This window comes from Lepidochelys kempii, chromosome 6 (genome assembly GCF_965140285.1).
Source record: "Lepidochelys kempii isolate rLepKem1 chromosome 6, rLepKem1.hap1, whole genome shotgun sequence".
Classification (NCBI taxonomy): domain Eukaryota; kingdom Metazoa; phylum Chordata; order Testudines; family Cheloniidae; genus Lepidochelys; species Lepidochelys kempii.
In genome coordinates this window covers 119,514,527-119,531,133 of record NC_136385.1, presented here as the reverse complement: position 1 = coordinate 119,531,133, position 16,607 = coordinate 119,514,527, and positions in this window count along the sequence as shown.

Sequence of the window (16,607 nt, the reverse complement as noted above, 5' to 3'; positions counted from 1 at the left end):
ATTGTCCCATTTTGTATGGTCTGGTTTTGGAGCTTTGACAAGTTATAAGCATAATTCTATTGAAGACCGCATGAAGGCCACAGTATCTGGAAACATATACAAGCTGTAAGTCATCTATCTTTTTGTACTTTTCATTGTCTAGGATTTTTTTTTAAAGAAATCCCTGTATAAGATCCGCAAATTTTATTTGGGGTCTGTGGATTTTTCTAGCAGGGTGAGGTATCAGACCTTTAACCTTGTCACTGGTGGAGGAATAGACTTAATATTGCATGTGCTGAACACTGGTGTCAATGTAATATGGAGGGTAGATTCCTACTGGGAGGGGAATTTATCTGACAGTTTTTTTGTTCCTCTTGGTTTTTGTTTTTATTAAAACAACTCTTTGAAGGTGAAGTACTGAAGTAGAGTCATGCCTGAACCTTAGAGTAGGTATTCTACACAGCTCTCTACATGCCCAACCAGTGCCTGCCCCCATCCACATGGCTATTTTTAACAGTGTGGTGTCCCATTGTCTCCCCACTGCTGGAGTCTTTCCCCACCTGAGGGAAAGACTCTGGCAGCAGGGGAAGGCACCAGCGGGGGATGAGGGGAAAGGCTCCAGCAGCTCCCCACTAGCAAAGCCTTTACCCTCTGTCTCCCACCTGCCAGAGGCTTTCAATGGTGCATGTAGCTACACACCACATTGTGGACGCAGCCAGCTTTTCACTGTGTAACTATACATACCGTACACGCTGCCGCCTGTGGTGTGCAGTGTAGACATAGCCAAAGAGACAGTCCCTGCCCCCACAACAGGTTACAATCAAAACAAATAGAAAGGGAAATATTAACCCAGTTTTGAAGATGGGGACCTGAAGCAGAGAGAGATTAAGTGACTTGCCCAAGGTCACACAGGCTGTCCATGGCAGAGCCAAGAAGGGAATCCTGCACTCCTTTGAGCCAGTGGCCACCTTTACTCTCTCAATATGGCATCTATGAACATTAAGTTTTATTAATTTGTGTGACAGAGAAATGGATACAATGTTTTTGAAAGGATCCCTCCTTATGAGCCTCTGCTAAACACAAACCTGCTATGTGAAGGTGTTACTGTGCATATCACAGTATGGGTAACTTGTTCATCAGTTGTGATTATTAAGGAAGTATTAATCACAGGACACGAATAGTAAGAGAATCATCCATTTACAGACCCTGCCAAGACCAAATGCTGGAAGAGAGAGGCCCTCTTGTACTTGCATACATGTTATAATACAGTTGGGCACCTACACTGCTGTTTGCACATGCATTGCCTGGTCTGCCCAAGCAACCACAGCACTTGTGTTCACAAGCATGGAGATGTAAGGACTGTGGGATCTGGCCTCTAGTGAGACAGGGTGACTGAGAACCCTTCCCATGCCACTGTCTCATTTTGATGGCTGCAGCTGGAGGTCAGATCCATAAGCCCTGGAGGAGACCTCTGATCCAACCCGAAACCTGGGAGGACAAGAGTAGAAAGAAGCAAGACCAGCAGCTCTCCTCCTGACTTGCAGTCCCATCTGAGAATTACAACTGGGGTTACTATAAAAACAGTCCCAGCTTCCCAGGAGCCTTGCAGCAACAGATACTTTGAAAGCACTGGCTTCACTGATGGCAAAGTTCTCACTTTGGTCATGTAGTAAACAACACCTTTCCAACAAGATGTTACTGTTGCCATGGAGACCAGAATCGCTTTCATTTTGGAATCCTAGAATATCAGGGTTGGAAGGGACCTCAGGAGGTCATCTAGTCCAACCCCTGCTCAAAGCAGGACTGATCCCCAATTAAATCATCCCAGTCAGGGCTTTATCAAGCCTGACCTTAAAAACTTCTAAGGAAGGAGATTCCACCACCTCCCTAGGTAACGCATTGCAGTGTTTCACCACCCTCCTACTGAAAAAGTTTTTCCTAATATCCAACCTAAACCTCCCCCACAGCAACTTGAGACCATTACTCCTTGTTCCGTCATCTGCTACCACTGAGAACAGTCTAGAGCCATCCTCTTTGGAACCCCCTTTCAGGTAGTTGAAAGCAGCTATCAAATCCCCCCTCATTCTTCTCTTCCATAGCCTAAACATCCCCAGTTCCCTCAGCATCTCCTCATAACTCATGTGTTCCAGTCCCCTAATCATTTTTGTTGCCCTCCACTGGACTCTTTCCAATTTTTCCACATCCTTTGTGTAGTGTGGGGCCCAAAACTGCACACAGTACTCCAGATGAGGCCTCACCAATGTCGAATAGAGGGGAACGATCACGTCCCTCGATCTGCTGGCAATGCCCCTACTTAACTGGAAGTTAATGGCTGAACTGTAACATTTTAATGAGGCTCTTCTCTGTGCGATCTCTTTCCTTTTCCCTCTATCTTCTCTACCAGCAGAATCATCACCTCCGACTGCATTGGAGAGCTGCAGAATTAATCTGCCAAGTTCAGTATAACATTCTTCCACTGGTAACATCTGGCTCCCTAACTTTGTTCCTTGGTGAGTCGACTATTGTCTACGCGGCTGGCTACCCTTCTTCGGTGGCAGCTGTGAAACTGCATCGGTGTCTGCTTCTGACACGGGTTGCTGCTTCGCAATGGCTGGTCTCTCTTGCCTTTTCCTCCTCAACCCACAGCTTCACCTGTTATATTGAATATTTTCCCTTGCGAAGGAATGTGGAGTAGGATCCCTCACCATTGAAATGTAAATGCGAGAGCCAAGCAAGCATGGCATAACAATGGCAACACATGCGGGTTTAACCCAGGACCTTCAGACTCAACAGCATGAGCTGCTTCAACTTCACCTAGAGAGCCAGGACTCCATAACTGGGGGTGTAATACACTCCTCTCCTCAGTGCATCGCTCACAGCAGGGGACCTGCGACACATACCTACCAATGGATTGCATCATCATTGCGCAGCCTTCCTTGCTAGGCAACTCTTCATTGAAGGGGAGGAGGAAGCCTCCCCCCACTACTCTATGCATTCTGTGGAGGCTACTTGCCGTTCTGAGATGGCACCTGCAGAGCTCCTACTGAAAGCAATGGGAGCCCCCCTTTAGCAACTGTGAGGCAAATTTGTCCAGGAGATTTGATTAAAATAATAAAGAACACTCATTAAAATCCGAGTCCAGCAAACACACATGAATTAAAATGAACACCACCGAGCTGTGTGATTAGATTTTAGCACTCAATAATCACAGCACTTGAGGAGCTTAAGCAGCATATTATTGATGGGTTTTTAATCAGTTATAGCCACTGCAAGTGCATTTGGGGAGTTTTAAATACCCAGATTATGGATCTGTTTTTGAGTTGTTGCTGTTCAATCCACATAGGGAGGTTACCTTGACACCATAGTTTGTAATGTTAAAGTCCCCCTAAGCATGACGCTTATAATCTAAATAGACAAGACAGATGAAGGATGGGAGTGGCTACAGAAAGATGAAGTGAGTTGCCCAAGGCCAAGCATTAGGTAAAGCCAGGTCTCTTGACTTTCAGTGCAATGCCCTATCCACAGGGCCATATTGTCTCTCAGTATGCTTTTTTCTACCATTTTCTCTAAGGTCTTTATCTAGCCTTGCCTCTCTTGACCATGTCCAGTGATGGTCCCTTGAACACCTCCCTTGGGAGTTGATTTCAGTGCCCAGAAACTTTTCCTGTTGTTTAATTGAAACATTTAGTTCCTTTAGACTCATGCAGTTGCTCCACGTCCTGCATCATCTGAAAGTTGAATAAAGGCTTGATCCAACTCCCATTAAAGTGAGCTCTACAGTCTGAAACCTCTGAGAAGATTCTGATGTACTAGAAAGACAGATAGATGATCTATTCTGCCAGGAATATTCATGCTTAGGACGGGTACCTTGACACCATAGCTCTTAATGTGAAAGCCCCATTGTATGCATTTAACAGCAAGCTCCAGCTAGCTCTTCCTCACCCTTGCCAGCCATTTCCTATTGCTGTCTTGACTCCACCCACTCCTATTTTCCAACCTCCTCCTCCCCACCACCATCATGTTCTCCTCCAGTATAAGAGCTACAAAATGCAACTGGAAAATGAACACCAAACTTCCAAGGAAAACACTCTCCCAATGGGTTTCCAATTACTTTTTGATAAAGGTTCGTATGAGCTGCAAAGATCTTTACATGTAAGAATGTCTTTACGTCACCAGCTACCTTGCTAACTCCTGGAAAAATCCTAACTCAAGCAGTGCTTTCTGTAACTCGGAGAATAATTATAGTTATCCTTGAATGTTATTTTTTTAAAACAATCAATTTTCTTACATTCAAAGCCTTTCAAAATGAATTGTAAATCATTCCACTTTCTTTGCGTAATTTTGATCAACTACATAGACAAATTATTCAATAGTTACAATATATTTAGGTTTTTTAAAAAAAAATCTCATAATTATAATTATAAAACATGTATGAAGCTACAGAAACTCTTCCCATTCCTCTGGGAGAGCTACCAGGCCCCAGTCCCTGGCCCCAGCCAGCCTTCTCTCCAGAGGTGAAAGCAAGCCGGTACGGCGTACTGGCAAGAGCCAGTGCGCCGTCCCGGGGTGGATCAGCTTCCCCAGGTGCAATTTAAAGGGTCTGAAGCTCCCAGCAGCGGCTGGAGCCCCTGGCCCTTTAAATTGCTGCCAGAGCCCTGCTGCCAGAGCCCTGGGATAGCGGCAGCGATTTAAAGGGCCCGAGGCGGTAGCAGCTGCTGAGCCCTGGGCCCTTTAAATCGTCCGCAGAGCCCCGCCGCCACTTCCCCAGGGTTCCAGCAGGTTCCGGGGACGATTTAAAGGGCCCGGGGTGATAGTGGCGGCCGGAGCCCTGGGGACGATTTAAAGGGCCCAGGGCTCCGGCTGCCACTACCACCCAGGGCTCTTTAAACCCCTGCCAGAGGCCCCGGCTGCTGCTGTTACCCTGGGGAGGGGGAAGGAGGCACTTGCCGATACAGGGTGGGCCTGGGCTGGCTCTGACCTCCCCCAGCCCCGCCCTTTCCACCCGAGGCCCTGCCCCTTCCAGGAGCCAGAGCCGGCCCCAGCCCAGCCCCATACCGATAAGCACGGGTGAAAGTAAGTCAAGGGACTTATCTCCCACTGTGAGAGCCCCACATCCACTCTCTCTGCCTGCTTCTCCCCACACGGTGTAGGACTCCTCTTTTAAGTCCCTTCCTGGAAGCCTGCCTCCTGCTCCAGGTGTCTCCATTTGGACTAATTGGGCCTCCTGTAGCCCATAAGCCCCTGTGCAAGGCAGGAAGGGGTTAGTGTGCCCCATTACACTGGCAATGCTGGGCACTAGACTAAGAGCCAGGAAATCAGGGCTCTGCTCCCTGACCTACTGTGTAACCTTGGCCTAGTCACTTCTCTCTGTGCCTGTTTTCCCTCCACCCCTTTTGTCTGTTTCGATGGTAAGCTCTTTACTCCGTATTTGTACAGTGTCTGCTGCACCAGGGGCTCTGACCTAGGTTGGGGACTGTGAGGGACCTGGGAACGCTCATTGGTGAATATGGATCTGTACCCAAACACGTAGTGTATGGAGAGGATTCCTGAGGCGATGTGGTGAAATGTCCTGAGGAGGCGGGGGGGGGGTGGCTCAGCACCCTCCTCAACAGCCACACAGCCTGTGACTGAGAGCCATGGCCTAACTGCCAAACCATGGAGCAGCCACCACAGGGGCATGCTCTTAGATGGCTTGGCAGGCCCACCAGCAAAAACCAGTCTGAGGGGAAAAAGAAGACTTCACCCCTAGGTCCTCTAACAAAAGCCATTGAGACACATGGCAGTTGGGCTCAGGCTCACACAGGGAGGGTGGGGCTCTGGGAAAAGGGAGTTTCCCCCAGGGCAGGAAAACAAACTGGGACTGAGTGACGCTCTCTGGAAGGCAAAGTGAGACCAGCTTGGGTCCCAAGAGCCCCTGAGCTTGGTAGACGAATATAGGCTGAGTCTACTCTTGTAACTCAGGGGGGAAATCCATCCAACTGAGATTATAGGGAAGCATAAGATCAGGTGAGTACAAATGTGTGTATTGGCTGTTGGTTATTCTGAAATCATTTTCTCTAATGCCTTGTTCCTTTTACTAACAACAAGTCCTCTTGTTCAAAAGTGATTTGTCGCTGTGTATCACTGGGCACAGACTCCCACGGGGGTGAGATGCAGGTGTCCAACGGGACCTGTACAGTAATAAGCAGGTGCAATAGATAGATCTTGGTCTGAGAGTGAGAACACTGTGAACTTCCACCACACAGCAGGCAAGGTCACGAGGTCTGACACCATAGGGGTGCAGTCAGAGAGACCAGAAAGGAAATGGACATGCAAGGACTCTAGACCCCACTGTTACAAATAATAACTTACGTTTGACTGTTGTCAATTCTGTTGCAGCAACTTCTTAGAAAAACTCTTGAGTCCAACTAGATGAATAGTATGACATTTCTAAAATGCCAAATACACCTCTACCCCGATATAACGCTGTCCTCAGGAGCCAAAAAATCTTACCGCGTTATAGGTGAAACAGCGCTATATCGAACTTGTTTTGATCCACCGGGGCATGCAGCTCCACCCCACCGGAGCGCTGCTTTACTGCATTATATCTGAATTCGTGTTATATCTGGTCATGTTATATCAGGGTAGAGGTGTAGTTGGGACACTCTTGCAAGCTAGTCTCTGCCTTTCTTACTGCAGCTGTAGCATACGTCATATTTATTATGAAACAAAGAATGATATGCCTGAGATCCCTTGTAGGGCTGTAGAAATGAGGGAATCTTTAGCATGATTAGAGGGTTTTATATGGACAACTTCTTGAAATACATTGCAAGGACAGTCCTGGCATTTGGTAACCGGTGGGGGAGAAGGTATAACCATGGAGAAATACATATGGAACTTGCATCACATATTTCAAGGATGGGGTGGGAAGAGACCAAATTGCAATGTGGGTCTTGGAGTATTGCAGAGCAACTTTGAATCCACTACTATTTAAAATGGGGAACTCTCCTGGATTCCTCCTCTGAGTCTAATCACATGGCATTATTATTATTGTAAACATTCGCTGCCATAAAGCTACCATTGTCTCAAATGCTTCTGGACTGAGAACAAGTGGGTGATTCTGATCTTTCATGGCAGGGGTCGGAAACAGTTTAAAGCAGCTCTGTTAAGGTGGCAAATTAAAACTGCGACCATATAGTTTAGTTTACTGTGTAGCAAAGAGCAGGTATTGTCAGTCAAGGCTACAGTCATAAAAAGCAACAGCTGGCTATCACTGTTTCCAGAATAACACTTTACACCTTACATTTCACTACTGGCACTGCTAATTAATAACTACTAGTAATAATCCTTTGCACTTCTATAGCATTTCTTATTAAGGGATCTCAAAGCACTTTAAAAACATGAATGAACTAGGTGTCAGCACTATTATTATTTCCACGGCAGAGAGAGGTGAACAGACTTGCCCTGACTAACAAAAGCAAGTCTTTGGCAGAGCCAGGAATAGAATCCAGGCCTCTTGACTCCCTGTCTTGTGGTATGGCCCGTTTCCTCTTTTTAATTGCTATTCCAGTTAGAGAATATTGCTGGGGTGAAAAGCTAAGATAGTACTTGAAAGATTCACACAGTGCTTATCCTTAGGCACCAAGCAACATTTTTCACAGATGGGGAGCATCTTTTGGTAGCCCCGTTACTATGCTATGAATGGCATTCCCTCGTTGTTGTACTGCAGCATTCGGGTCCCTGCGCAGGGTATGGCTACCGCTGTGTCACTGTAGAGTCTGTAACGTAGACAGCACTGCAGCTGGGCCACTGGAGTGCCATAGCGGAGACACTTCCTGCATTGACGGAAGGGGATTTTTCCATTGAGGTAGCCAACCCATCTCTCTGAGAGGTGGTAGCTAGGTCAATGAAAGAATCCTTCCATTGATCCAACTGCATGTACACCGGGGCTAGATCAACCTAACTGTGGCACACAGGGAATGAAATGTTTCAGAGCCCTGAGAGACAGAGCTAGGTCAATCTAATTTTTAAGGGTAGACCAGGCCATGGTAAGAGACAGTCCCCACTCTGAAGAGTTTACGATCTAAATAGACAAGACAAAGGAAGCCTCATCATCCCCATTTGACAGATGGGGAACTGGGAGACAGAGGGATTAAATGACTTGCCCAAGGTGGCCCAGGGAGGCTGTGGCATAGTTGGGAACTAACCCAACCTTCCCAAGTCCCAATCCAGTGTCCTAACTCAAAACCATCCTTCCTTCCAATGTAGGCTTTCCAGAGAAAGACAGAGAATAGAAACAACCCAGGGTAACCTGCAACTTACTAATCCTTGCTAGCTTCTTCCTACATTATTTTAAGTAACTGGTGCTTGCATTTTATTTGCTCATCCTCTTTGTTTGTGCCTCAGCCCTCTCTTTCAGCTGCCTATTCGTGGAATGTGGAAGACAGTGAGAGCCTTCTATTTATTTGCATGTAGAGGCAGAAAGATCACATAAAGCACAAAAGCACATTCTCTTCTTGGAAAGAATCCACTCTTCCCCCCCCCCCTCCCCCAAGAGCGTAAAAACTCTTAACAAATGTTTTTTGAATCAGCTGTGTGTACATTTCACCAATAAACCCAGCTTGGCAATTTGGACCAAAAATGAGGAGCTGGAAATCTAGAGTCCAATGGGCACATTTTAAAAATATAAGCCTGTTTCCCTTAGAGGCTTTAAATTCAGTCACACCTAACTTTGAGCTGTTTCTCTGGATTTAAATTAAGGCAAACTACACCCCTAAACATTGGCCAGAGGTGAACAACATGGGATGCACCTTGAAACGTAGAAGTGGGAAAGAAGCATTTCCCTTCTCAATGTCACCAGATCCACACACATACCAATACAGGCCACCCCTGTGGTGCATACTTTTATTATGATCCTTTTCTGATTGCAGCACTTTTATATTCCTAGCAGTCCCCTGTCTGCTGAGGCAGATGCCAAATTGCGAGGCAGAGCTAATGTCATCTGTTACAGATGAGACCAGCCCACTGTGTTGTTCCCCCTTATGTAGGCTTTTGTTGTTTGTTTTATTGCACCTCTCAATCTCAAATATAAGAAATATAGATTAAAAGTCTATATGGAAAATATAACAGGAAGAAATTGCCTGAAGGGGATATTTTCCCTACAATTCCAATAGTGCTCACAGACCTCGTCAATTTCTCTCTGCAGTCTACTCAGTAGTGGGAGGGTGACTGTACAAGAAGATTACAACTTTAGTCACTCATCGGCTGATGTTCTGAAGAAGATGAAAAGTTGAGCTAGAGAGAGAAAAAAAAAGAAAAGATGCATAAAGAGGGACAAAGACTAAAAGAACAAAGAAAACAAAAGTCAGTCAAGAAGGAGATAGAGCAGAAAGGAGAGAGGGGACGGGTGACAGTCAAGGTTTGAAAGGAAACCAGAGTGCACTGATGGAAATAGAAGAACATGGCGATCCCTGGCTGAATAAATTCAGAGGCCAATGTGCACTGTTTCATCTCCCATGAAAAACTAACCCCCCAAAAATCAAATGCATGAAGCTATAAACAGCTGGAAAAAAGGACACCGTCCAAGTGCCACCAGCTGTATTTATGGGTAAGTAACTTAACACTATCTGCAGTTGCTATTACACAGAAATAATTGTGAATTAACAGGTCAACCCCTCCCTGCCCAACCAAAACCAACCCCCTAGCAATATGTGATTCTCATTATATAGCAAAAAGAAAAGGAGTACTTGTGGCACCTTAGAGACTAACCAATTTATTTGAGCATGAGCTTTCGTGAGCTACAGCTCACTTCATCAGATGTTTACCGTGGAAACTGCAGCAGACTTTATATACACACAGAAATTTCTGTGTGTATATAAAGTCTGCTGCAGTTTCCACGGTAAACATCTGATGAAGTGAGCTGTAGCTCACGAAAGCTCATGCTCAAATAAATTGGTTAGTCTCTAAGGTGCCACAAGTACTCCTTTTCTTTTTGCGAATACAGACTAACACGGCTGTTCCTCTGAAACCTGTCATTATATAGCAGTTGCCTTGGGGAAGGCAACATAGTTTAAAGATGATGGTAATCTGGTGGGCTGGACATGAATCATTCGCTGTTGGATCTTGTCTCCTGAGTCATCTTTATAAACCAAACTTTTCAAGGCAACGTCCTCTGCATCACCAAAACTACTATAGCTTCTGCAGCAGCACTAGCCGTGGAACGTCTCCTGTTTGGATAGGCTTCCAAAAAGACTAGATTGTTGTATAATTTGCAGGTGTCACTAATAACTGCACAGGACAGCTGTATAGGAATCCATCCTCACTCAACAAGCCCCAGAGCCAAACCTCAGCACTTGTCCCCTAACAAACTGTACAGCCAAAAATGCTTCAGACTTATCACACGGAGGATGGAGATGCTAGTGATGAACTGCTATGATTTTTTCTAACATATTACTTTCACCTTCCTATATGTAAAATTAATTTGGGGCCTGAAGATCAAAGCACATGGGTGAGAGGTAGCTAGTGCCAGAGGCAAGGCAAATCACATGGATGGGGTCAGGTAGAGGAGTGTGCCCAAAGTGCATTTCATTCCAGCTATCCTCCGTCCCTACTGGGGGGTACCTAGGCACCCTAAGCATAAGTGGAATCAACCCTGAGGCTGCTCCAATTTAGATCGGGGCCCAGCAGGCTACCCAGTGAATACGGGGAGTACAGAGATGGCATATAGCAACTTTGGGTCTCCCCACTCAGTTCCGCCATCAAGTGCTGTTGCAGAGCCACTGAGAAGCAGGTCTACATATTTACAAGCGGTTAAGCCCACTGATCTAGCTTTCAGGTAATTTCATGGTCTATGCCCCTTTTGATATTATAATGCAGAGAATGCCCTGAGCTACCTGGCCAGGAGAACTTCGTTTTGAACCTCACTTTGTTTAGCAGACTTCACAATCTCATTTCATTGATCAAGGCTTTCGCTGGAGCATAAAGAGATCTTCAACACTATGGAAAATGGTCTTCTAAATCACAAGTGGGCGAAGAAGCCAAGTAAAAGTGTTTCAATTCCAAGGGCACAGAGATTCTGGAATACTATGGAGCCCTGTTTCCAGTGAATGGAGCAAGTTTTTCCTCTTTGCCTAAAGATCAAGGAAGCGATAAAGTATCATAAAGGAGACTACAGTGTACCATTTGCTTCAGACTTGGGACACAATGAACCAAACTCGGCATTAATTCACTGAGCTATCACAAGAACAAATCCACTAATTCTAATGGAGCCCCTAGTGACCCAAGCCAAAGACAATGGCATATCCAAGCCCAGACTTTGGCCAGGGGCGGCCCGTGTTGTAGGCCAGGGGAGGCTTTTCTTCCCCAAACAGCCCCATGTGGACCCGCCCATGCTCCACTGTGAGGCCGCCTCCTGCTTGCCCTTCCCCCTTGGCCCCTTGGAGGCACGCGGGCAGCCCGGGGTTGAGGGGGGCTGGTGGCCAGGGGGAGGGTGGGGCTCTGGGCTCTGGCAGGGGAAGGGGGGCAGCAGGGGGGGGGCCAGACTGGGGGCTAGCCTCCCTGAGCCGAAGGTTCACCCTCCACTCATGACTCTGACCCAGGATACCCCAAATCATCTCTGGCATCCAAAGCAGTGATGCTTTGTGAATGAACTGACCAGTCTCTTCGTTGCTGCCTTACAAATATTTTCAGCAGTGATCCCCAAACTGTGGTTCTTAGGCTATGTTTACAGTTGCAGTAGTGTGTAGTGTACAGGTGCTGCATGCCCAGCTGGCATGTGTATAAATAGCCGTGTGGACAGTTAGGCCTGGGTAAGGCAAGTAGTGTACCCTACATGCCTGAACACTGTGGGTATGTACCCTACATGGCTCTTCCATGTCTACGCTGCTGTTTTTAGCACTGTAGCTATACACACGGCAGTGACAAGTGTGAACTCAGCCCACCTGTCACTGTGCCACGTAGCTACACATGGCGGGCCTGTACTCTGCATGCTGCCATAAGTATAAACAGAGCCTCGGATGCCTCTTTCTTTTTTCCATTTGTATTTGTTATTTATTTGTATTACAGTAGCACCTCTAGGCCCCAGGTGAGAGCAAGGGCCCATTGTGCTAGGTGTTGTACGGACACATAAGAAGACACAGTTCCTGCCCTAAAGAGTTTAAACACTCTAAGTAGATTAGGCAACAGGTGGGAAAGAGGTGAAGTGACCCACCCAAGGTCACAAACAGGGCTGGGACTAGACCTGAAGTCCTGGTGGCTACCAAGCCACTGCCTTATCCCTCGGACCACGCTGACTCTCTGCAAAACGCTGTATCAGACTCTTCTGCCGCTCACATCTTTGATAAGCATTTCTCTCATTCTAGGGAGGGAGACGGAATCCATCCCTGCTGCCATCCCCACTGAGCATCCAGGAAGGCTGGCACTAAGGATCTAACCCACTCTGGACTAAATGTTAAAACACTCTAGCTACACTGGTGGCCAAATTATTTTCAGCTCTGGTTGAGCTGGGGCCAAGGGGACCAATGCTTGACAGCCATTCCAAAAAGCCTCAGAGCATGAGGTTTGGACACGGCAGCTGGCCTGAGCCCAGAGGAGCCTGCCAGACCTACTGAAACCACATGAAAGGAAAGGTATTGAAGGCTGGAAGGAGGAAGGAAGCTGAGGGTCTGAGGGTGCGGAGAGAAACTGAGAGGAAAATTAAGGAGTGGGTGCCAAGAAAGGGAGTCAGGGTCTGGACCACAGACATCATCCAGAGCTAATGGTACTGTGAGAGGCAGAGGAGACCAGATTCTGTATCAGCTGAGTGGCAGGGAGAGAGGAAGCATAAGATTGTTGGAAAGAAGCTGGTTGGTTAGGTGAGGGGGGAAGGAATAGGGCAACAAGGCCTAAAGAAAGGGCAGATAAGCATCTGACTGTCAGATTGATGCCACTTGAGTCATATGATGATATTAAAAGCAGTGATGGGACAATCTCAGATGACTCTGCAAGTTCTCTGCAACTTGTTTATGTTTCTGCAGGAGAAGACATCTCATCTAGTGAAAGCAGTGGAGAGATAGCATGGCCATGAGCCAACGTGAGATTGGGTGAGATCACAGGGGGTGGGAGGATACAGCACCACTCTTTTTTTCACCTTGATTTGCTCTGCCCTAACCACAGGACATACGGGATTCATAGGATAGGTTTAATTAGCAAATGTATTGTTCAAATAGCTGTAGCAGAACTAATTAGCAAATTACCAGCAGCCAAGTTAAAAAATCCTTCATCTCACCACTGAACACCGTGGCTGCCACCAGAAATCTCTGTGGGGACTCAGGCCCAGGCAGAGTCATGGGCAAGGCATCTCCCAGGATTTCTTGGTCAGAATTACACTGCTGAAGATGGAAGTGACCCATGCAGGTGAATGAGTGGGAGCTGGAGGAACCCAGCAGCTCACAGGATTAGGCTGACTGCCGGTAACCCCTCTGTTAATCAGTGAGCCAATGCAGGCACGCCACCCAGAACACAGCTACTTTGCCTACAAACTGCTGGATACCTGCCTCAAATGACAGCTTCACTCCACAGTTCCCTCCACCCCCGCTAACTTCCCCCATTAGCTTGGGTCAGCTTCCCCACTTGAGGCTGTGACCTTTGCTAGCCCCTTGCAACAAGCAATGATGGGCAAACTGGTTTGGACAAGGAAGGGACTGATCGCAGTCTCTACTCAAAATCCTAAACAAGCCTTTTTGGCGATCCGGATGAATTGAGTTAACTGTTTCTTTGTGTCTTTTGAATTTTCACACTCCTCATCTCTTTAGGACTTTGGCTGGAAGTGGAGGTACAGAAATTCTGTTCAAGTATTTGTGAACTGCTGGCAAATTAGGAAGCACTGGGAATTTCATGAAAAAGAACCTGAAAAAATTGAACCTGATATCCCGATTAGAGAGGTTTAGAGAATTGCAGAAAACCTATGGATCTAAACTAAATTTCCAGCTCTTTCAAGCTTTGCCTATCACTATCAACAACCCCATATCCTCCAATCCGGAACGCCCACACCGCTCTGCTGTGCAGAGATAGCCTCGGCAGATTTGAAATGCAGCAGAAGGACCAGGTGTGCCTACATCACTGACACTTCCCATCTGCCGATTAAGAAATCAAAAGTTCTGAAGAAACATCCATTACCCAGCACTGAAGGCAAGAAAAACATCTGGTGACATGTGACAGCAACCACTCAACCACTCGCCACCCCCCGCAGCAGAACTCTAAGAGACATAACTTAGGGGTAGCAATCTGTTACAGAAAACAACTAGCAGTGCCTCAAACTTTGCTCAAGTTCAGCAGCCCTGAGCCGTTAATCCATACAGCAAAGTTAGCGCCATCACCACAGGTGTAAAAGATACGGCCCAAGAGCAGCAGAAGGGTTAATTGTGGTGCTGTCTATACAGCCCAAAGTTATATACGACAGTTATATACAACTATACAACAGTTATTAAACTTGGTTGCAACTAAACCATGTTTTGATCTGGCTGTTGTGAATGGGGCCAACCCCCGTTAAAGAAAAGATATACTTTTAGTCCAGGTACAGATCTTTATACTTTTTTTGGTAAATCAGCTAGTCTATTCACATTGTTTCTGTTTGTAAAGAAAAATGATGGTGCTGAATTAAAGAGATATATGGGCAAGACGTCAGCTTTGCTCACTTTAAAGCTAATCTCATAAATCATCATGTTGGCCCCTTCAACGAGAGCCATTAGCTGGTCTTTAAGATCATGGCCAAAAGTGAACACTGCTCTGTAATAGCTGCTGCCAAAATATGAGAGAGAGGAGTTTAGATCCTTTTATTGGCAGGTCTTAATTAAAACTGATTCCTCCCGAATGTTTCCCAAACCACCAGCCAAAAGGCCAATTTTGAGGGTCCATTTAAAGGAAGGAGAGGGGCAGCAGAAGGGGATGGGAATAGAGCAACTTAAACCCTTCATTGAAATCACTAGGTAACTTTGCCCATGCAGGACAAGGAAGCCGAGACTGTGGGTCCTGCCCAGGTCCTCACTCACACGTTGTCAGGACACTGAGCAAGGAGAGGCAGGCTGTGGAGAGTTTGCTGAGGAACCTCTCAGTAACCCTTGTTGTATGGAGCGCTGCTCTGTGGCAGATGGCTTAAGACTTTGTATTTAGATCAGCTCACAAAAGGCAGCAAGGAGGGCGGGGTGGGCATCACGGATCAAAGATTCTTCACAAACAAGACCTGAGAGGAGGGTTTAAAGGCACACTCGGCTCTCTGGCTAGTACAGACTCTGTGACACCCAGTGTTCTACACACATCTGCCGCTCCATGGGAAAGGAGTGAGGGCCTGCTCCAGTGCCCATTTAAATCACTGGAATGACTCCCATTGACTTTAATGGGCTTTGGATTGGGCCCTGAAAGGGTGGTGTCTCGGGGGTGGGGGGTCTCTGCTGCACTTGCTACATTACAACAGTGGTGTGTGACCGCTCAGGACTGTAGTTATGTGGCCAAGATGGCCCTATTAGTCTTTACTGCTTTGGGGTCGGGGATCTCTCTCTTAAAGCCCGACCCCTAGGTGCTTCCCCACCAACACCATGGGATTGCAGACTGTTGTTTCTGGGAAGCCACGAGCTAGGCAGGGCATGTGTCACACCTCAATAAAGCCTTGCCTGTTGTTACCTCACCGTGGATTATCTCCATTTCCATTTCCCCGCTCTGAGGCCTTACAATCTAAGTAAGGCAGACACAGAGTAGGCAGCATGCACTGGGATGCCCAAGGAAGAGAACGGCTGACATGAGGAAGGGATTGTTTTTAAATTAGTGACTCACTTCTGCTGGAGATTGCACAGTTTTCCAGGAGTAGAGAGAGCAAGATTTGGCCCTAAGTGTTTACCCACATCTTTGGGACAGTTATATAATAAAATTAAAAGGAGGATCAGAATGATATGTAACACTATAGCAAAACTGTGCTGGACCACACACTGCTCTAGTTTTTTAGAGTGTAAAAGCTATGCCATTTAACTCTGGTTTTACACAGGCTGTTCTGTAGCTTTGTCCTGTAGCCTTCCCTTTTAACAGAGGTAATTCCTAAGTCTTCAGCTGCTCTCTTTCACCCCACCTCCCTCCACACACACCTGTACCAGAAAATATCTCATTTGTTTGTTTTTGGGGGCACAGGGGAGGATATTTTCTTAGTTTCTGGCTTGAAGAACTGATTTATTGCTTTACCCAAATTGTTAAAGAGGTATTTACATAGGAGAGCATTTGTGTTCAATTCTACTCCTATGTACCAATACCCCCAAAAGAAAAAGCATACCCCAAGGTGCTCCGATACAGCAACGGATGGCAGCAGAAAACCCTAAGATAGACTCTATTGCATATTTTACAGGCTGGTTCCCTTATAGACCTCCTGCCATTCCCTTCTTATTCGTTTAAGCCTGAATCCCCATTTTGCAAAGCATTCCCCAGTGAAAATCATCTACGTATCTAACAGTCAGCACCAGCCTCATCTCAGCTAGCCCGGCATTGAGTGCGTTAGATGAAACAGGAAGCTTAACAACTTTAGCCTGCAGTGAGACCTCTAGTGTTTTTCTTACTCTATGTCCTGGCATAGTTCCTCTAAAGTACAAACACACACAGAGCTCCTATTGTTTGCAGCCCTTCACAAGCCCACT